This window comes from Schistocerca piceifrons, unplaced genomic scaffold, assembly GCF_021461385.2.
Source record: "Schistocerca piceifrons isolate TAMUIC-IGC-003096 unplaced genomic scaffold, iqSchPice1.1 HiC_scaffold_1872, whole genome shotgun sequence".
Classification (NCBI taxonomy): domain Eukaryota; kingdom Metazoa; phylum Arthropoda; class Insecta; order Orthoptera; family Acrididae; genus Schistocerca; species Schistocerca piceifrons.
In genome coordinates, this window is record NW_025727759.1 from 869,415 (window position 1) to 892,040 (window position 22,626).

The following is a 22,626-nucleotide window of genomic DNA, read 5'->3' on the forward strand; positions in this document are numbered from 1 at the left end:
AGGACCTTAAGATTTGGCACGAACCGAGCTCTGGCAGCAACATTACACAAGAAAAAGCGAGAAGCGGTAATGTGTAGAAAAAACCGCAGAAAATCTTATGTTAAATACATTTGTTTTCGAAATGACGTAACTGCAAATCGTCACAACGGACGGATTTCTCTCGGAAACGTTTACATTTATCTTTTGGCAGTTAAAGTGGCGTGATGAGCCTTGCGGGCGCACCACTCTGTACGTAATATAAGCATCTAAGTTGTTGCAGTCGACAAGTAAGGAGCACAGCAGGTCAAGTTTTAATGTTTGAAAACTCAATTTTTGGCCGCTTGTGCTGCCTTGTAGTTGACCTAGGACCTTAAGATTTGGCACGAACCGAGCTCTGGCAGCAACATTACACAAGAAAAAGCGAGAAGCGGTAATGTGTAGAAAAAACCGCAGAAAATCTTATGTTAAATACATTTGTTTTCGAAATGACGTAACTGCAAATCGTCACAACGGACGGATTTCTCTCGGAAACGTTTACATTTATCTTTTGGCAGTTAAAGTGGCGTGATGAGCCGTGCGGGCGCACCACTCTGTACGTAATATAAGCATCTAAGTTGTTGCAGTCGACAAGTAAGGAGTACAGCAAGTCAAGTTTTAATGTTTGAAAACTCAATTTTTGGCCGCTTGTGCTGCCTTGTAGTTGACCTAGGACCTTAAGATTTGGCACGAACCGAGCTGTGGCAGCAACATTACACAAGAAAAAGCGAGAAGTGGTAATGTGTAGAAAAAATGGTCAGTATAGCAGAATTCGGGCGGGCGTTGTCGTGGAGTAGTATGACTTAGTCTGCCTGTTCGTTGATCTCGGAGTGCATCTGCAAGGCGTCTCAGTTGTTGACAGTAAACGTCAGCAGTGATGCTTTACACCTGGTGGAAGAGATAAGCAGTACATCACATCGCCGCTGTTCCACCAGATACATAACTTTATCTTTTATGGGTGCGCACAGGTCTTCGTACGGGGACATGCTGCTTTGTTTGAGGTCAACCATTCGTTTCTTTTCCTTATGTTAGCGTAAAGACACATCTTCTTGTCACCAGTTACGAGACACGATAGGAATGGTCTGTGTTATTCACGAGCCAATTGATGACAAGCAAGCAGAGATTCACATATGGCCGCCGGCTCATTTTTGTCGGCTTACAGTATGCGATACCCATACATCCGATTTTTCGAACCTTCCCGATTGCGAACAAATGTCGCACGATGGTGGAACGATCACTGTTCATCAGAGTGACGTGAATCACTGTGGTTTAATTTGTTTAAACGACCTTCATCAATCCTTGACGGTCTTCCTGAACGTGTAAAGTCACTAATGTCAGAACGATGCTCCTTAAAACGACAAAACCATTTTCTTGGCGTACTCTGTCCAGTGGCATTATCCCCATAAATGACGCAAACATTGGTGGCTGCCTCCGCTGCTGTTACCCCTTTACTGAACTGTAACAGAAGAATATCTCGGAAACGTTCCGATTTCTGCACTTGGTTCTCCATTTTCTAGCGTCCACATCTGCAATCGCTATATCCGAATACCAATAGGTAAACTGAGGTAGCAATAGTGTAGAAAATGGCAATCGATAAATAAACCCATAGGAACCGGAATAGCTACATGCGAAACAAAAACTGTACGAACTTATGCACCAACCTAGTAATTTATGTTATTTAATGGCTAACACGTGCACTGTCCCATGTGCAGAGACAATAACTGGATTTTCAGTATTATATATAATTATTGACCGACTTTAGAAATTTAAAACGCTGACTATCTATTCATTAAGCGCTATAATGTTATGTTAAAGGTTCAACGCAGTAAGTCAAATATAACGGTCATACACGAAGTACATGCTTGGGACAGCCTAACTCACGCCGCGGATATTAACTGGACTATATTCTTTTGATATCTCAGAATGAGAGCACTTACCCACTTCCAACAAAGTTTACCCGTAACTTCAAACCTTCCCAAAGTTTTTAAAGCTGATACACCCCGCCTACCCCCGAAATAATGAAACGAAGGAAGGTTAATACTTAATAAATTTTCGCTGTTCATCCAGTAAAACCTCATGCATGACGTTTAAATTTATTACTTCTTTACGGTTACGTCTATCTAATCACAACAGATTTTGCATAGAATACCCGCACATACCACTGAGTGTACCTGCAAACTTATATCACCGTACGATACGTAGTTCAGAAGATATATTGAGATGTATGTTCACCCAGCTTCTCCTTAAAACAGGGTGCAAATGAGCCACAGAGTATACCCATCCCACGTTTGACGACGAGAACTCTCAAATTTCAACAAACTTTATACATAATTTCAAATTTTTGTAACGTTTTTCATTTGTCTGTGGTGAGTAATCCGAAACTATTGAAACCAACATGACTAGGGTTTTGCGTCTTCAATCATAAACGCCTTATATGGTCAACGTCAAATATTTAACACATTAAATCATTTGTAAAGGAATCACACATTTGAATTAGTTTTATACATGAGAATTCGATTCTTTAAAGAATCTGGACGGAGGGGGATACTTGTGAGAGAGGAATTTGCGTAGATAATCGTTAAAATACAGTACAGCATCAAAATTTGGTGCTTTCATTTGAACAAACATGGTATGGTAACAATGAAGTAACTTCCAGATGTTGTTTACACTTTTGAATCAATATACACAAAAATGGTTCAAATGGCTCTGAGCACTATGCGACTTAACTTCTGAGGTCATCAGTCCCCTAGAACTTAGAACTACTTAAACCTAACTAACCTAAGGACATCACACACATCCATGCCCGAGGCAGGATTCTAACCTGCGACCATAGCGGTCACGTGGTTCCAGACTGAAGCGCCTAGAAGAGCACGGCCACACCATGCACTGATGACACTACACTACAAATTACACACACACACACACACACACACACAGACACACACACAGACACACACACACACACTGTCTCTGTACTCTTCCCATCTATTGCCATTTCGTATTTCCTACCTGTCACTATCTCATACTACCCAATCTTGTTTAACCTATGAGTTCACCATTAATGAACTCCGATGAACGGTCGTATTACTAAACGTTTGTTGCATTTCTGTAAAAGGCATTTGTGTATTGTATTTGTGCACTATTTATTAGTATTATTCCTGGATGAAAGCCACACATTATCGTTAAAGTATTCACTTAGCTTTTGTAATCTGTGATTCTAATGTTTATTTTTAACATCAAACATCGGAAGAACAGAAGATCATATTACATTTTTTCTATAGAATATGTAAGTGAAACACTTGTTTAAATATTGAGATGCGTTGTCTAACACGTTAGCTATGTATTATCTTTGTAATGGTGAGATACCTAAACAAGATGTGATGTTATTTCCAACTTGTAATGTCATCTTTGAAAATGATGTATTTTAGTATAACAGAGTAAACAACATGTAGGATTGCTTCATCGTGATATCCTATACAATAAAAAAAATAAAAATAAAAACTACCAACTGAAATACTGATGATGAAGCTATGACAACAAAAAAAGCAGGCTAATGAAGGGACAGTAAACTGATTTTAGCATTACATTTTTCCACTTACGTTACTGGACTGGTTTTCCCAAAAATGTCCCCTAAGGCAACCATAATACAGAAGACACGTTTCTGGTGGGAACATGGGGTTCTCGAAAGTCAAATTGTGAAGCCATGAGTCTGAAACACGCCTTATAGCACAGCTCTTCAGAAGCTCAACAGACTGCTTTGGTTGAGTCTATTATTTTTTTCATTCCTCCTAGCCGTGTATGGATTTTCTTTTCATCTAAGTGATTCGTTTCACGTACATTTCAGGACCGGTCCTCAATAGCCAACGCTGATTATTTTTCGCAATATTCACACGTACATTAGAATGATTTTGTTCACAGCTATTATATTTGCAGCAAGTGCGGTATAGATAGAAAGATAGATCCCTTATCATTTAGCTACAAAATAGCAGGTCAGCAACTGGAAGCAGTTAATTCCATAAATTATCTGGGTGTAGGCATTAGGAATGATTTAAAATGGAATGATCATATAAAGTTGATCGTCGGTAAAGCAGATGCCAGACTGAGATTCATAGGAAGAATCCTAAGGAAAAGCAATCCGAAAACAAAGGGAGTAAGTTACGGTACTCTTGTTCGCCCACTGCTTGAATACTGCTCAGCAGTGTGGGATCCGTACCAGATAGGGTTGATAGAGGAGAGAGAGAAGATCCAACGGAGAGCAGCGCGCTTCGTTACAGGATCATTTAGTAATCGCGAAAGCGTTACGGAGATGATCGATAAACTCCAGTGGAAGACTCTGCAGGAGCGACGCTCAGTAGCTCGTTACGGGCTTTTGTGGAAGTTTGGAGAACATACCTTCACCGAGGAGTCAAGCAGTGTATTGCTCCCTCCTACGTATATCTCGCGAAGAGACCACGAGGATAAAATCAGAGAGAGTAGAGACCACACAGAAGCATACCGACAATCCTTCTTTCCACGAACAATACGAGACTGGAATAGAAGGGAGAACCGATAGAGGTACTCAGGGTACCCTCCGCCACACACCGTCAAGTGGCTTGCGGAGTATGTATATAGATGTAGATGTAGAACGTTAAGTGTCCAGATCTTCTGTAGCGATACTGGAGCACAGTAACCGTTCCTGTGAAAGATTTTTAGCAGTAGCACGCGATCCTTCATTGAGACAGTCTTGTTGGACGCCTCGTGCGCAAACCGAGAAATAGCCTTGTGCCGGGCGTCTACCAGTGTGCATATTCTGACGCTCATGGCGCCATTCATTGGTGAAACTTTCGTTACTTATTTTTTTGTTCCATGACTTTTCGATCTGTGTAAATAATACACTGTTCAAACCTGACATTATTCTCAGCTGTGGTTCTCTTTCTGCAATGTCTCGAAACTGGAACTTTAATTATCGGCGCAGCCGAATAAAAATAACAGATGGAAGATAAGTAAGTAAACTGTTCATTATTTTAAAACTGAACCCCATATCTATTAACATACACACATCACAAAAACTTTTGCATCAGCCCAGTTCCTAGAACTCCTGAAGATAGACGGTGCCTGTGGCTATTGTATCATAGACACAGTCCCTTTGACTGTTCAGAGATGTCACTAGACCGACTTAAAGATGTAGACAACCATGCATGAGCAGTGCCTATTAGACGGAGGGGGTCCGACAGCCGATCATTTCCAGTCATTCCATTAGGTAGGAGGTACACGGCTCGTGTTGTATGTAGTTGAAACATGCCTAGACGGTCAATAATGCGGTTCGTTCGCATCCGCATTGTGCCAGGAAGGGCTCTCAACGAGGGAACTTACGTTACAGGAATGGTTTCCCAAAAATGTCCCCTAAGGCAACCATAATACAGAAGACACGTTTCTGGTGGGAACATGGGGTTCTCGAAAGTCAAATTGTGAAGCCATGAGTCTGAAACACGCCTTATAGCACAGCTGTTCAGAAGCTCAACAGACTGCTTTGGTTGAGTCTATTATTTTTTTCATTCCTCCTAGCCGAGTATGGATTTTCTTTTCATCTAAGTGATTCGTTTCACCTACATTTCAGGACCCGTCCTCAATAGCCAACGCTGATTATTTTTCGCAATATTCACACGTGCATTAGAATGATTTTGTTCACAACTATTATATTTGCAGCAAGTGCGGTATGTTATTTTTCCCAAAAATATTCTGTCGTCAGTTGCACAAGTGGATTACTTTAACGCTTTAACAGGTTTCGACAGATTAATATGTCATCTACCGAAGTTCAGTAATGGCTTATAACACAGGTACGCAGACGCCTATACCTTCGTCAGTGAAGTAATAAGGCTCCAGTCTCAAAAGGCTGTAGGAAGAGAACCACTGCTCAGAAAGGCGTCATATTTTAACAGGAATATTATTGACGCAGGGGGAAACGTCAAGGATTGGAAAACGTTAAAGAAAATTTTACTAATAGATGGCGAAATAAGAGTCTTAACGTAAGTGGGGTCGGTTAAAAATGGCAGATGACTCACAATACGAAGGCCATATTTTAAACTGCAGATTATACTATCCACACTGTTCAATGTGAATGAATGCGCAAGTTCTATAATCAACAGTTGAGGCATTGTTGGTTAGTTGAGCCCATCCACCACCACAAGGTCGTACAAAAGTGGCTAGGAAAAATAGGCTTTTAATTGTCCTGAGGTCGAAAACCGCATAAAAAGAGTAAGGACATCGGTTTTCTAATTCCCTTAAGGCAGGTGCAAGGCATTTTCAGTGTGCTGTCCACCGTTTTCTGCTGCAAGTTGAAACTGAGAAACAGCATATTCCACAACAGGTCGGAGTGTCTCGGGGGCTATGTTCAGAATGCGTTGCGCAATGCGTGCTTTCTTCAAGTCAGCTACGTTCGTCATTGGAGCACTGAACACATCATTCACATAACCCCACAGCCAGAAGTCACACAGATTAAGACCAGCCGATCTGGACGGCCAGACTGTAGAGACATGTCGGCTGATACTTCTAGCATTTCCGGAAAACTTCTGCAGCAGTGTGCAGTGTGTGGAGGAGCGCCATCTTGCGTAGATACGATTCTACCCACACACCCACACTGTTGAAGGGTTGGAAAGACGTTGGTGCAAACCAGTGCCTGTACAGGTAACAGTGTTTGTAGGACTCGTCTCCTCGAAAGAACACGGCCCTTTTTAATCAATATTCCGTAACTGCAATTGATTTCCTATCAAATGGCCAATCAACTCAGTTTTTCCTGCCAATTTTCAAGTGGGATAAAAGACAGGGGTAGCTGGGGGTTTCCCAGAAGTTAATAATTTCCGTAGTTAATTAACTAGTCAATCAAGCTGATATTAAGTGCTTGTATCGGTGAGGAAAGTTCCCAGAAAGGTACAAGGGAGGGGAGGGGTAGGGGTTTCTCTCAAATACTGGTTAGGCCAGTATTAAGTGTGCCAAACAAGTTTGTCAAAGAACTTTGTCAAACAAGTTTGTCAAACAAGTTTCTCAAACAAGATCGTCAAACAAATTTGTCGAACAAGATCGTCAAACAAATTTGTCGAACAGGTTTTTCAAACAAGTTTGCCAAACAAAATTGTCAAACAAGTATGTCAAACAAGTTTGTCAAACAGTTTGTCAAACAACTAAGATTACTTGCTACAGGAGAGGGTTGGGTTATGTTAGCTTAGGTTCGGTCTACAATCTTCTTAATCTATTTTTGTATTCAGGGTGCCTCACGTTGTAAAGCGCCTCATCAGCGTCATTCATCTCTATCAATTTTGTAGTCGTCGTCACACACCAATTGTTTTTACTGGCAATGTCGTACAACTACAGACGACAGAACGCTGCAGTGATGATGTAAGCGCTCCATGTGGCAACATGTCACATTGCAGTGAGCAGAAGACAAGCGACTTCTTTGATCAGATCTACAGAGAGGCCCTAGATTTGATCAAATATTTGACGACATTTGACAAAGTTCCCTATTATACCATCAAATACCCTTGACAAAGGGTTTTGACAAAGGGTTTAGACAAACTCTTTTGACAAACTGTTTTGACAGAATGTTTTGACAAACTGTTTTGACAAACTGTTTTGACAAACTGTTTTGACAAACTTGTTTTGACAAACTTGTTTTGACAAACTGTTTTGACAAACTTGTTTTGACAAACTTGTTTTGACGAACTTGTTTTGACGAACTTGTTTTGATGAACTTGTTTTGATGAACTTGTTTTGAAGAACTTGTTTTGACGAACTTGTTTTGACGAACTTCTTTTGACGACCTTGTTTTGACGAACTTGTTTTGACAAACTTGTTTTGACAAACTTGTTTTGACAAACTGTTTTGACAAACTGTTTTGACAAACAGTTTTTGTCAAAACAGTTTTTGTCAAAACAGTTTAGTCAAAACAGTTCGTCAATACAATTCGTCAAAACAGTTTGTCAAAACAGTTCGTCAAAACAGTTCGTCAAAACCCTTTGTCACAACCCTTTGTCAAAGGTATTTGATGGTGTAATAGGGAACTTTGTCAAATGTCGTCCAATATTTGATCAAATCTAGGGCCTGACTGTAGATTTGATCCAATAAGTCGCTTGTCTTCTGCTCACTGCAATGTGACATGTTACTACATGGAGTGCTAACATCATCACTGCAGCGTTCTGTCGTCTGTAGTTGTACGACATTGCCAGTAAATACAATTGGTGTGTGTCGACAACTACAAAATTGATAGAGATGTTTGACGCTGATGAGGCGCTTTACAACGTGAGGCCCCCTGAATACAAAAATAGATTAAGAAGATTGGAGACCTAACCTAAGCTAACCTAACCTAACCCTCTCCTGTAGCAAGGAATCTTAGTGTTACAGTGAGAATGTCTTCTGCAAATGTAGCAGTTCTTAAGTGAGTATTGTTATTTGTGATGTGAGGACACACTTCACTGAGCACATACAGGGATGTATGCTCATCCATTCTTTAGTAATTGATGTACGACGTGACGTCCTCCACTATAAGCACACACAACAAGTTTTGTTGAACGCTTTTATCATATCATCATAAAACCCACAGCTTCAACCAGGTATGTTCCTTTTGTCCCCTGCTTCTCTTCTGCATGTGCACACAGAGCAATTGTGGTACATGCAACTGCTGCGGTTAACAACCAGTTGTTGTCGTCAGCCATCTTGAACTTTGACGAAAAATATGATGACAGTGTAATACCCCTTCTACCACTACATCAAAGATCTTGGTCAAATATATTTGATGGAATATTTGATCACATCTTTGATCAAATCTTTGACAAAGAAATTTGATAGTGTAGTACTGGACTTAACCCCAGGGAGTCATGACCCACTTAGCAGAACGATAGGTTAAGAATCTGTCAATCGAAATGACAGATGAATCCAGGGGGTCATAATCTTAGCAGAACAATGGGTTAAGAACCTCTCAATCAAAAAAGAACAATAGTTTGCCCCCTGAATGTACACTTGCTCCTGATGTAGGCAACCTGCACTAGCAAATTACGCTGATTCTCTCTGTGCCCCCCTACGATTTCGTCAACCAGCACCACACAGTCAACTTTGCAGGAAGAGGTGGTTTTGGTTGATGTAAATGCGGTTTTTTCGTTACCTACATTCTGAAAGTCTGCGTATTGACATGTATTTGGGGATACAAATGGGACTCGACTGCCCACAGAATGTTCCATGGCCATTTGCTGTCAATTTCCATGCGAACAAGACATTTCAGAGTGAACGTTTGTCTTGCTGGCATGTCAGCAGCAAGCAGCTCCTGAACATGGGCAATTTTGTACGGACAGCAATGCAGCATGTTTCGTAGGATGTTACAAACCATACTCACAGGTGTGTCCAGCGTTCGCACAACTTCCCATTCATTGCGTGTTCGCACACCACCTCTCGGTCCCTGCTGCAGTGCTGCGGCCAAATCTTCGTCAGACGTCAGATCAACCAATTGCTTTCCTCCCTCTAGCACCTTTCACTTCAGAAGGTCTTTTCGACTTTTGTAATAATTTTCTCTAGACCCTTAGCAGTCATCAAACCAATGCCTTTTTTCATAACCCGTAACTTTCCCCCCTTCTTGCAGTGGTGTACCGTAGGTCTCTAGAAGAGCGTAGCGTTCCAAAGGATTGGAAAAGGGCACAAGTCATCCCGTTTTCAAGAAGGGACGTCTATCAGATGTGCAGAACTATAGACCTATATCTCTAACGTTGATCAGTTGTCGAATTTTGAGTATAATGACTTTTCTGGAAACTAGAAATCTACTCTGTAGACGATCGTGTGAAACCCAGCTCGCGCTATTCGTCCACGGGACTCAGAGGGCCATAGACACGGGTTCCGAGGTAGATGCCGTGTTTCTTGACTTCCACAAGGCGTTCGATACAGCTCCCCGCAGTCGTTTAATGAACAAAGTAAGAGCATATGGAATATCAGACCAATTGTGTGATTGGATTGAAGAGTTCCTAGATAACAGAACGCAGCATGTCATTCTCAATCGAGAGAACTCTTCCGAAGTAAGAGTGATTTCAGGTGTGCCGCAGGGGACTGTCGTAGGAGCGTTGCTATTCACAATATACATAAATGACCTTGTGGATGACATCGGAAGTTCACTGAGGCTTTTTGCGGATGATGCTGTGGTATATCTAGAGGCTCTAACAGTGGAAATTTGTACTGAAATGCAGGAGGATCTGCAGCAAATTGACGCATGGTGATTGAATCTCAATGTAGACAAGTGTAATGTGCTACGAATAGATAGAAAGATAGATCCCTTATCATTTAGCTACAAAATAGCAGGTCAGCAACTGGAAGCAGTTAATTCCATAAATTATCTGGGTGTAGGCATTAGGAGTGATTTAAAATGGAATGATCATATAAAGTTGATCGTCGGTAAAGCAGATGCCAGACTGAGATTCATAGGAAGAATCCTAAGGAAAAGCAATCCGAAAACAAAGGAAGTAGGTTACAGTACGCTTGTTCGCCCACTGCTTGAATACTGCTCAGCAGTGTGGGATCCATACCAGATAGGGTTGATAGAAGAGAGAGAGAAGATCCAACGGAGAGCAGCGCGCTTCGTTACAGGATCATTTAGTAATCGCGATAGCGTTACGGAGATGATAGATAAACTCCAGTGGAAGACTTTGCAGGAGAGACGCTCAGTAGCTCGTTACGGGCTTTTGTTGAAGTTTCGAGAACGTACCTTCACCGAGGAGTCAAGCAGTGTATTGCTCCCTCCTACGTATATCTCGCGAAGATACCATGAGGATAAAATCAGAGAGAGTAGAGACCACACAGAAGCATACCGACAATCCTTCTTTCCACGAACAATACGAGACTGGAATAGAAGGGAGAACCGATAGAGGTACTCAGGGTACCCTCCGCCACACACCGTCAGGTGGCTTGCGGAGTATGTATATAGATGTAGATGTAGAACGTTAAGTGTCCAGAACTTCTGTAGCGATACTGGAGCACAGTAACCGTTCCTGTGAAAGATTTTTAGCAGTAGCACGCGATCCTTCATTGAGACAGTCTTGTTGGACGCCTCGTGCGCAAACCGAGAAATAGCCATGTGCCGGGCGTCTACCAGTGTGCATATTCTGACGCTCATGGCGCCATTCATTGGTGAAACTTTCGTTACTTATTTTTTGTTCCATGACTTTTCGATCTGTGTAAATAATACACTGTTCAAACTTGACATTATTCTCAGCTGTGGTTCTCTTTCTACAATGTCTCGAAACTGGAACTTTAATTACCGGCGCATCCGAATAAAAATAAGAGATGGAAGATAAGTAAGTAATCTGTTCATTATTTTAAAACTGATCGCCATAACTATTAACATACACACATCACAAAAACTTTTGCATCAGCCCAGTTCCTAGAACTCCTGATGATAGACGGTCCCTGTGGCTATTGTATCACAGACACAGTCCCTTTGACTGTTCAGAGATGTCACTAGACCGCCCTAAAGATGTAGACAACCATGCATGAGCAGTGCCTATTAGACGGAGGGGGTCCGACAGCCGATCAGTTCCAGTCATTCCATTAGGAGGGAGGTACACGGCTCGTGTTGTATGTAGTTGAAACATGCCTAGACGGTCAATAATGCGGTTCGTTCGCATCCGCATTGTGCCAGGAAGGGCTCTCAACAAGGGAAGAGTCCAGGCATCTCAGAGTGAGCCAAAACGATGTTGTTCGGACATAGAGGAGATACAGAGAGACAGGAACTGTCGATCACATGCCTCGCTCAGGCCGCCCAAGGGCTACTACTGCAGCGGATTACCGCTACCTACGGATTATAGATCGGAGGAATCCTGACAGCAACGACACCATGTTGAATAGTGTTTTTCGTGCAGTGACAGGACGTCGTGTTACGACTCAAACTGTGCGCAATAGGCTGCATGGTGCGCAACTTCACTCCCGATGTCCATGACCAGGTCCATCTTTGCAACGAGGACACCGTGCAGCGCAGTACAGTTGGGCCCAACAACGACGCAAATGGACCATTCAGGATTGGCATCACGTTCTCTTCACCGATGAGTGTCGCATATGCCTTCAACCAGACAATCGTCGTATTTGGAGGCAACCTTGTCAGGCTGAACGCCTTAGACACTGTCCAGCGAGTGCAGCAAGGTGGAAGTTCCCTGCTGTTTTGGGGTGGCATTATGTGGGTCCGACATACGCCGCTGGTGGTCACGGAACGCACCGAAATGGCTGTACAATACGTGAATGCCATCCTACGATCGATAGTGCAACCGTATGGGCAGCATATTGGACTTCATGGACGGCATTTCTCGCCCCCATCGTGCTCATCTTGTGAATGACTTCCTTCAGGATAACGACATCGCTCGACTAGAGTGGCCAGCATGTTCTCCAAACATGAACCCTATCGAACATGCCTGGCATAGATTGAAAAGGGCTGTTTATGGACGACGTGACCCACCAACCACTCTGTGGCATCTACGCCGTATCGCCGTTGAGGAGTGGGGCAATCTGGACCAATAGTGCCTTGATGAACTTGTTGATAGTCTGCCACGACGAATACAGGCATGCATCCTTGCAAGAGGACCTGCTACAGGGTATTAGAGGTACTGGTGCGTACAGCAATCTGCACCACCACCTCTTAAGGTCTCGCTTTACGGCGGTACAACTGGCAAAGTGTGATTTTCATGAGCAATAAATGATGTTTATGTTGATCTCTATTCCAATTTTCTGTACAGGTTCAGGTACTCTCAGAACCGAGGTATGCAAAACTTTCTTTGATGTGTGTATGAAGCTGGTGACAAAGGATTAGAAATTGGAGGAAGAAGAGTAGGATGCTTAAGATTTGCTGATGACATGGTCCTTCTAGCCACAGGGGAAAAAGAATTACAGGATTTGGTGGACACCATTGCAACTAACAGAAAAAAAATATGGAATGAAAACTGACACAAAATAAACAAAAGTATTGGCAATAGGAGGAAATAAGGAAATAAAAATTGTGCTGAATGGAGAAACACTAGAACAGGTGCAAAATTTTAAGTATCTTGGAAGCAGGATAGACACCGACTCGACGTGCACCACAGAAATTGAAACAAGGATAGCAATGGCAAAAGAGGCGTTTTATAAGAAAAGGAGAATCTTCTGCAGCGGTCTGGACAGAGAACTCAGAAAGAGACTCATAAAATGTCTTGTATGGAGTGTTCTTCTATATGCCGCTGAAACATGGACTATGAGGAACAAAGACAGAGAAAGGCTGGAGGCTTTTGAGATCTGGACATGGCGGAAGATGGAAAGAATAAGTTGGATGGACAGAGTAAAAAATGAAGATGTACTGAGAAGAGTGGGAGAGAAAAGACAGTTACTAGATGTAATAAAGAGAAGAAAAAGAAATTGGATTGGGCATATATTAAGAAAGAATGACGGACTGATAAAAACAGTTTTAGAAGGTTATGTAGAAGGGAAAAGGAAGCGAGGAAGGAAGAGATTCCAGATACTGGATGACATGATGGACGGTACAACATACAGCAACCTTAAGAAGGAAGCAATGGATCGAAGAAAATGGAGAGGCAAAGGACCTGCTAATATTGCAGATGACTGATGATGATGAAGCTGGTGCTCATAATGTTTAGGCTAATCAGTGTATGTTCTTTGCGTGTTTGTCCGTCCGCAGCATTTTCGCTTTAGCAAATCTCTCATACGCACACCGTGCTTCTGGAGGAAAGGAGATCGAAAATAAATAAGCAGACGAATGTTAGAGTTTGTTCAGGGGCAGCTCCGTCAATACGGCACGCGCTGGCCTGCATGTTATTGTGATACCGCGTTAGGCGGAGAGGCAATTTCGCAGCCAATCTGCGCGGCGTTCTCCATTTCCGATGACTGAACGGCGACTGCCGACCGCCGGCTCGGAACGGCTCGGCTCGGCTCGTGTTTCAGCTAGCGGCGCCGAGGCCCCCCCCCCACCCACCCAGTAGCGGTGGAAGGAAATCACTCGGCCCCGGCCGATCCACCCCTACCCCCTTCTGTCGATAAGCAGCCCGGCCCCTGGGGGCGAAAACAGTAATTACCGACGCAGCGCACATAGCCCCCACTGCGTGGACCGTTATTTATATTGCCAGAATGAGCAGCGCCCGAAGCCACTCAACTGGAAACGCTGCCAGGCGAGCGAGGGTCCAGCTTCGACGAAGCGAAGGGAGCTGCGGGCGACAGAATGTCCGGGGTGAGAGGGGGCAGTTCCTTACCTACCCGTTCGTAGCTCAGTTGTAGAATTCCTATTGGGGTAGAGGCCAATAGTAAACATGAATAAAATATACTAATGTGGCAGTGATGTCTAACTACCACCAACTACTGAATCAACTTGTATTTACTGTAAATTATCTCACGATGGAAATTAGATCATATTGAACAAATCATGAATGAAAACAAACTAAACAAATTGTACACTGTTCTTAGACATACTACACTGGTAAGATTGGCTCTCAGCTCTTAATGTTAAGTTGATGTGAAGTTAGATTTAATTATACCCCTGGATAAGCAAATGGTAAATGCGATCTGACTGCATTCCTATAATCTCTTTTGTGTCTGAAATAATACGTACTTCGGACACCACCACCGAGATACTGACCAAACAACATACAAAAAGACAAATAACCAATAAAGAATCGTAAGCAGAACTGCACGGATGCTCAGTGCATGGCAAGAACACGATCCAACAACTTTTTCTGAACTTTACTGCCGCTGCTGCAAGTTTTACAATACCGTCTACCAGCGTGCTGGCTCCGTCGATACTGTTGGGGCGACGACTGCAGCTGCATAGTCGCTGAATTACGACGAGTCTCTCAAATATCTTGAGCAGAATAAACTACTCAGAAACTACTAATACCACAAGGCCTATATTTCCTCTAAATGGTATACAACGCTTTCAAGACTGGCTCAACAACCCTTAAAGCCATCGGCACACGGACCGTGCTGTCGAACGTTAACGTTGAGCGTGCCAATTTCAACGTGCTGCTGAACGCTCAGGAACGATGCGACTCGTGCATACGGTACGTGGGCCCCAACGTGGTATACACGATCGCAGCGCACTCCAGCGGCAGTTGAGGGATGCTTCTAGTTCGTAAATCACACTGTTTAGTCAACGGGCGCGCTTAAAATTCCCACGTTAGCTCTATTAAAACGCACATTTCCTCCATCGTCCACGAAAAGGAAAGTACCATGTCCAGTCAATAAGGGCACAGGATTATAAAAGTTCCATTACAAACTGCGCATTACAAATTTGGAATACTTCTCCGCATGAGATAAACATTACTTCAGCATTCCCACATTTTAGTAAAACCCCAAGGTCAGTCTTACTTGATCACTGTTCCTACCCAGTAGCAGAATCTTTGCAACGCGTGAATTACGAAGCGTAAAAGAAAAAGGAGCAAAATATCTTTATACAAGTAGCGCAAGCTGTGCTGTAGATCAAGCCAATCGAACAAAGTCACCCCTCAAAAAAAGGTGAACTTGTATTTACAGAACATGAAATATTGTAGTTTATACTTATATTAAACTAATAGTAAAGTATCAAAATCTAATAAAAACGCGAATGTTACGAAAAAAAATTGGTTGTGTCAGGACGCGAACCACCGCCCCCAAGAAAAAAAAACTCCGTATAGGACAGAGACGCTATTCATTACGCTAAACCAACATCACAAATCGTAGTATTTTACCACTTGCTAAAAACCTTAATCGTAGCTATGTTACTAACTGAAATTTAATTATAACAAATTTTACCATGAACAATGCGTTTTGGGTGGATCTTCAGTGTGTTGCTATCTTCAAATAGCCTACTTTCATTATACGCAAGTTACAATAAATCTTTTGCCACGACTGTGATGTTTCTCGTTATTTTATTGGAACGAATCACACAGTTAACAACGGGTTTTGCAGGATTCTCAATTTTCTGGTGCTCGGAACGGTATATATACATATAGGCTTGAAATGAATGCCAACATGGCGCCTCACTGTACTGAAGGGAGACGGCGTGCATGTGACGTAGGTAGCGTTGCGCCATCTCATTGGTCAACGCTCAGTCGCACGCTCAGAATATCTGACAAGCCAGATGTTGCTCTGCACGTTCGGAAAGACTACCGAACGTGCTATTCCACGCTATGACGTCAGAAACTCGGCACGCTCAACGCTCAACATTCGGATGCACGGTCCGTGTGCCAACGGCTTTAAGGTGCAGCCCAGTGTGTCTTGTACTAACGTGCAGTACCAGTATGATAGCTCTGTGCACTGGTTGACTACATCCAATGGTGACTACCGGCCTATAAGGCGGAATCAACTGCAATTATACAGGGTTATTACAAATGATTGAAGCGATTTCACAGCTCTACAATAACTTTTTTATTTGAGATATTTTCAAAATGCTTTGCACACACATACAAAATCTCACAAAGTTTTCTTAGGCTTTCACAAATGTTCGATCTTTGCCCCTTTAGTGATTCAGCAGACATCAAGCCGATAATCAAGTTCCTCCCACACTCGGCGTAGCATCTCCCCATCAATGAGTTCGAAAGCATCGTTGATGAGAGCTCGCAGTTCTGACACGTTTCTTGGTAGAGGAGGTTTAAACACTGAATCTTTCACATAACCCCAGAGAAAGAAATCGCATGGGGTTAAGTCGGGAGAGCGTGGAGACCATGACATGAATTGCTGATCATGATCCCACCACGACGGTTCCATCGGTTTTCCCATCTCCTGTTTAAGAAATGCCGAACATCATGATGGAAGTGCGGTGGAGCACCACCCTGTTGAAAGATGAAGTCGGCGCTGTCGGTATCCAGTTGTGGCATGAGCCAATTTTCCGCGGGCTACGCGTGAGACTTGCCCGCACGCGTTCAACCGTTTCTTCGCTCACTGCAGGCCGACCCGTTGATTTCCCCTTACAGAGGCATCCAGAAGCTTTAAACTGCGCATCCCATCGCCGAATGGAGATAGCAGTTGGTGGATCTTTGTTAAACTTCATCCTGGAGTGTCGTTGCACTGTTATGACTGACTGATGTGAGTGCATTTCAAGCACGACATACGCTTTCTCGACTCCTGTCGCCATTTTGTCTCACTGCGCTCTCGAGCGCTCTGACGGCAGAAACCTGAAGTGAGGCTTCAGCCGAACAAAACTTGATGAGTTTTTCTACGTATCTGTAGTGTGTCGTGACCATATGTCAATGAATGGAGCTACAGTGAATTTATGAAATCGCTTCAATCATTTGTAATAGCCCTGTACTAGTAGTCAATGCAATGCCTATCGTGGACGCTGATGTCCTACTGTAGCTGCAGACTCCAGATCGTACACAGCACAGTATTCAGAACCTAAGTCCCTCTCTCAGAGCTGCCGAACTTTGCGACTGTCCGCTTTCACGGAGCAAGACGCTCTCCTCACCTGCCTCGCTCTACAAGATGCTGTTGTGACAATCTTGCTGCCAAACTCTAATCAGGCTATCCCGATGCTGCAGAGGCCTCCCACCTCTCCCTCGCGGAGTGATACAATTTCTCCACCTACCGAAAAATTTCTCTGTTGAAACAGCAGGCGTCGACCCTCCGCGTTTCCTGCACTTTCTTATGAACTGCTAAAACATCGCTCGACCTGGCGGCGCCAGTGCGTACGCTGGACGCTCTCTCTCTGCTCGACGAACCCCTCCCTCTCTCACCTGGCACCCGGCGGTGTTCCATTGTTTTCGAAATGACGTAACTGCAAATCGTCACAATGGAAGCTTTTCTCTCGGAAACGTTTACATTTATCTTCTGGCAGTTAAAGTGACGTGATGAGCCTTGCGGGCGCACCACTCTGTACGTAATATAAGCATCTAAGTTGTTGCAGTCGACAAGTAAGGAGTACAGCAAGTCAAGTTTTAGTTTTTGAAAACTCAATTTTTGGCCGCTTTTGCTGCCTTGTAGTTGACCTAGGACCTTAAGATTTGGCACGAACCGAGCTCTGGCAGCCACATTACACAAGAAAAAGCGAGAAGTGGTAATGTGTAGAAAAAATGGTCAGTATAGCAGAATTCGGGCGGGCGTTGTCGTGGAGTAGTATGACTTAGCCTGCCTGTTCGTTGATCTCGGAGTGCATCTGCAAGGCGTCTCAGTTGTTAACAGTAAACGTCAGCAGTGATGCTTTACACCTGGTGGAAGAGGTAAGCAGTACATCACACCGCCGCTGTTCCACCAGATACACAACTTTATCTTTTATGGATGCGCACAGGTCTTCGTACGGGGACATGCTGCTTTGTTTGAGGTCAACCATTCGTTTCTTTTCCTTATGTTAGCGTAAAGACACATCTTCTTGTCACCAGTTACGAGACACGATAGGAATGGTCTGTGTTATTCACGAGCCAATTGATGACAAGCAAGCAGAGATTCACATATGGCCGCCTTCTCATTTTTGTCGGCTTAGGGTATGCGGTACCCATACATCCGATTTTTCGAACCTTCCCGATTGCGAACAAATGTCGCACGATGGTGGAACGATCACTGTTCATCAGAGTGACGTGAATCACTGTGGATTAATGTGTTTAAACGACCTTAATCAATCCTCGACGGTCTTCCTGAACGTGTAAAGTCACTAATGTCAGAACGATGCTCCTTAAAACGACAAAACCATTTTCTTGGTGTACTCTGTCCAGTGGCATTATCCCCATAAATGACGCAAACATTGGTGGCTGCCTCCGCTGCTGTTACCCCTTTACTGAACTGTAACAGAAGAATATCTCGGAAACGTTCCGATTTCTGCACTTGGTTCTCCATTTTCTAGCGTCCACATCTGCAATCGCTATATCCGAATACCAATAGGTAAACTGAAGTAGCAATAGTGTAGAGTAAATAGAAAATGGCAATCGATAAATAAACCCATAGGAACCGGAATAGCAACATGCGAATCAAAAACTGTACGAACTTACGCACCAACCTAGTAATTTATATTATTTAATGGCTAACACGTGCACTGTCCCATGTGCAGAGACAATAACTGGATTTTCAGTATTATATATAATTATTGACCGACTTTAGAAATTTAAAACGCTGACAATCTATTCATTAAGCGCTATAATGTTATGTTAAAGGTTCAACGCAGTAAGTCAAATATAACGGTCATACACAAAGTACATGCTTGGGACAGACTGACTCACGCCGCAGATATTAACCGGACTATACTCTTTTGATATCTCAGAATGAGAGCACTTACCCACTTCCAACAAAGTTTACCCGTAACTTCAAACCTTCCCAAAGTTTTTAAAGCTGATACACCCCGCCTCCCCCGAAATAATGAAACGAAGGAAGGTTAATGCTTAATAAATTTTCGCTGTTCATCCAGTAAAACCTCATGCATGACGTTTAAATTTATTACCTCTTTACGGTTAGGACTATCTAATCACAACAGATTTTGCATAGAATACGCGCACATACCACTGAGTGTACCTGCAAACTTATATAACCGTACGATACGTAGTTCAGAAGATATATTGAGATGTATGTTCATCCAGCTTCTCCTTAAAACGGGGTGCAAATGAGCCACAGAGTATACTCATCCCAAGTTTGACGCAGAGAACACTCAGATTTCAACAAACTTTATACATAATTACAAATCTTTTGTAACGTTTTTCATTTGTCTGTGGTGAGTAATCCGAAACTATTGAAACCAACATGACTAGGGTTTTGCGTCTTCAATCATAAACGCCTTATATGGTCAACGTCAAATATTTAACACATTAAATCATTTGTAAAGGAATCACACATTTGAATTAGTTTTATACATGAGAATTCGATTCTTTAAAGAATCTGGACGGAGGGGGATACTTGTGAGAGAGGAATTTGCGTAGATAATCGTTAAAATATAGTACAGCATCAAAATTTGGTGCTTTCATTTGAACAAACATGGTATAGTAACAATGAAGTAACTTCCAGATGTTGTTTACACTTTTGAATCAATATACACAAAAATGGTTCAAATGGCTCTGAGCACTATGCGACTTAACTTCTGAGGTCATCAGTATCCTAGAACTTAGAACTACTTAAACCTAACTAACCTAAGGACATCACACACATCCATGCCCGAGGCAGAATTCTAACCTGCGACCATAGCGGTCACGTGGTTCCAGACTGAAGCGCCTAGAAGAGCACGGCCACACCATGCACTGATGACACTACACTACAAATTACACACACACACACACACACACACACACACACACACACACTGTCTCTGTACTCTTCCCATCTATTGCCATTTCCTATTTCCTACCATTCACTATCTCATACTACCCAATCTTGTTTAACCTATGAGTTCACCATTAATGAACTCCGATGAACGGTCGTATTACTAAACGTTTGTTGCATTTCTGTAAAAGGCATTTGTGTATTGTATTTGTGCACTATTTATTAGTATTATTCCTGGATGAAAGCCACACATTATCGTTAAAGTATTCACTAAGCTTTTGTAATCTCTGATTCTAATGTTTATTTTTAACATCAAACATCGGAAGAACAGAAGATCATATTACATGTTTTCTATAGAATATGTAGGTGAAACATTTGTTTAAATATTGAGATGCCTTGTCTAACACGTAAGCTATGTATTATCTTTGTAATGGTGAGATACCTAAACAAGACGTGATGTTATTTCCAACTTGTAATGTCATCTTTGAAAATGATGTATTTGAGTATAACAGAGTAAACAACATGTAGGATTGCTTCATCGTGATACCCTATACAATAAAAAAGACAAAAATAAAAAAAAAAAACCAACTGAAATACTGATGATGATGCTATGACAACAAAAAAAGCAGGCTAATGAAGGGACAGTAAACTGATTTTAGCATTACATTTTTCCACTTACGTTACTGGACTGGTTTTGCCAGAAATGTCCCCTAAGGCAACCATAATACAGAAAACACGTTTCTGGTGGGAACATGGGGTTCTCGAAAGTCAAATTGTGAAGCCATGAGTCTGAAACACGCCTTACAGCACAGCTGTTCAGAAGCTCAACAGACTGCTTTGGTTGAGTCTATTATTTTTTTCATTCCTCCTAGCCGTGTATGAATTTTCTTTTCATCTAAGTGATTCGTTTCACCTACATTTTAGGACCCGTCCTCAATAGCCAACGCTGATTATTTTTCGCAATATTCACACGTACATTAGAATGATTTTGTTCACAGCTATTATATTTGCAGCAAGTGCGGTATATTCTTTTTCCCAAAAATATTCGGTCGTCAGCTGCACAAGTGGATTACTTTAATGCTTTAACAGGTTTCGACAGATTAATATGTCATCTACCGAAGTTCAGTAATGGCTTATACCTAGACGCCTATACCTTCGTCAGTGAAGTAATAAGGCTCCAGTTTCAAAAGGCTGTAGGAAGAGAACCACTGCTCACAATGGCGTCATATTTTAACAGGAATATTATTGACACAGGGGGAAACGTCAAGGATTTAAAAACGTTAAAGAAAATTTTACTAATAGATGGCGAAATAAGCGTCTTAACGTAAGTGGGGTCGGTTAAAAATGGCAGATGACTCACAATATGAAGGCCATTTTTTAAACTGCAGATTATACTATCCACACTGTTCAATGTGAATGAATGCGCAAGTTCTATAGTCAACAGTTGAGGCATTGTTGGTTAGTTGAGAACATCCACCACCACAAGGTCGTACAAAAGTGGCTAGGAAAAATAGGCTTTTAATTGTCCTGAGGTCGAAAACCGCATAAAACGAGTAAGGACATCGGTTTTCTAATTCCCTTAAGGCAGGCGCAAGGCATTTTCAGTGTGCTGTCCAGCGTTTTCTGCTGCAAGTTGAAACTGAGGACCAGCATATTCCACAACAGGCCGGAGGGTCTCGGGGGCTATGTTCAGAATGCGTTGCGCAATGCGTGCTTTCTTCAAGTCAGCTACGTTCGTCACTGGAGCACTGAACACATCATTCACATAACCCCACAGCCAGAAGTCACACAGATTAAGACCAGCTGATCTGGACGGCCAGACTGTAGAGAAATGTCGGCTGATACTTCTAGCATTTCCGGAAAACTACTGCAGCAGTGTGCAGTGTGTGGAGGAGCGCCATGTTGCGTGGATACGATTCTACCCACACACCCACACTGTTGAAGGGTTGGAAAGACGTTGGTGCAAACCAGTGCCTGTACAGGTAACAGTGTTTGTAGGACTCGTCTCCTCGAAAAAACACGGCCCTTTTTAAACAATATTCCGTAACTGCGATCGATTTACTATCAAATAGCCAAGCAACTCAGTTTTTCCCGCCAATTTTCAGGTGGGATAAAAGACAGGGGTAGCTGGGGGTTTCCCAGAAGTTAATAGTTTCCATAGTTAATTAACTAGTCAATCAAGCTGATATTAAGTGCTTGTATCGGTGAGGGAAGTTCCCAGAAAGGTAAAAGGGAGGGGAGAGGTAGGGGTTTCACTCAAATACTGGTTAGGCCAGTATTACAGTTTGTCAAACAAGTTTGTCAAAGAAGTTTGTCAAAGAAGTTTGTGAAACAAGTTTATCAAACATGTTTGTCTTACATGTTTGTCAAACATACCTGTCAAACAAGTTTGTCAAACAAGTTTATCAAACAAATTTTTCAAACAAATTT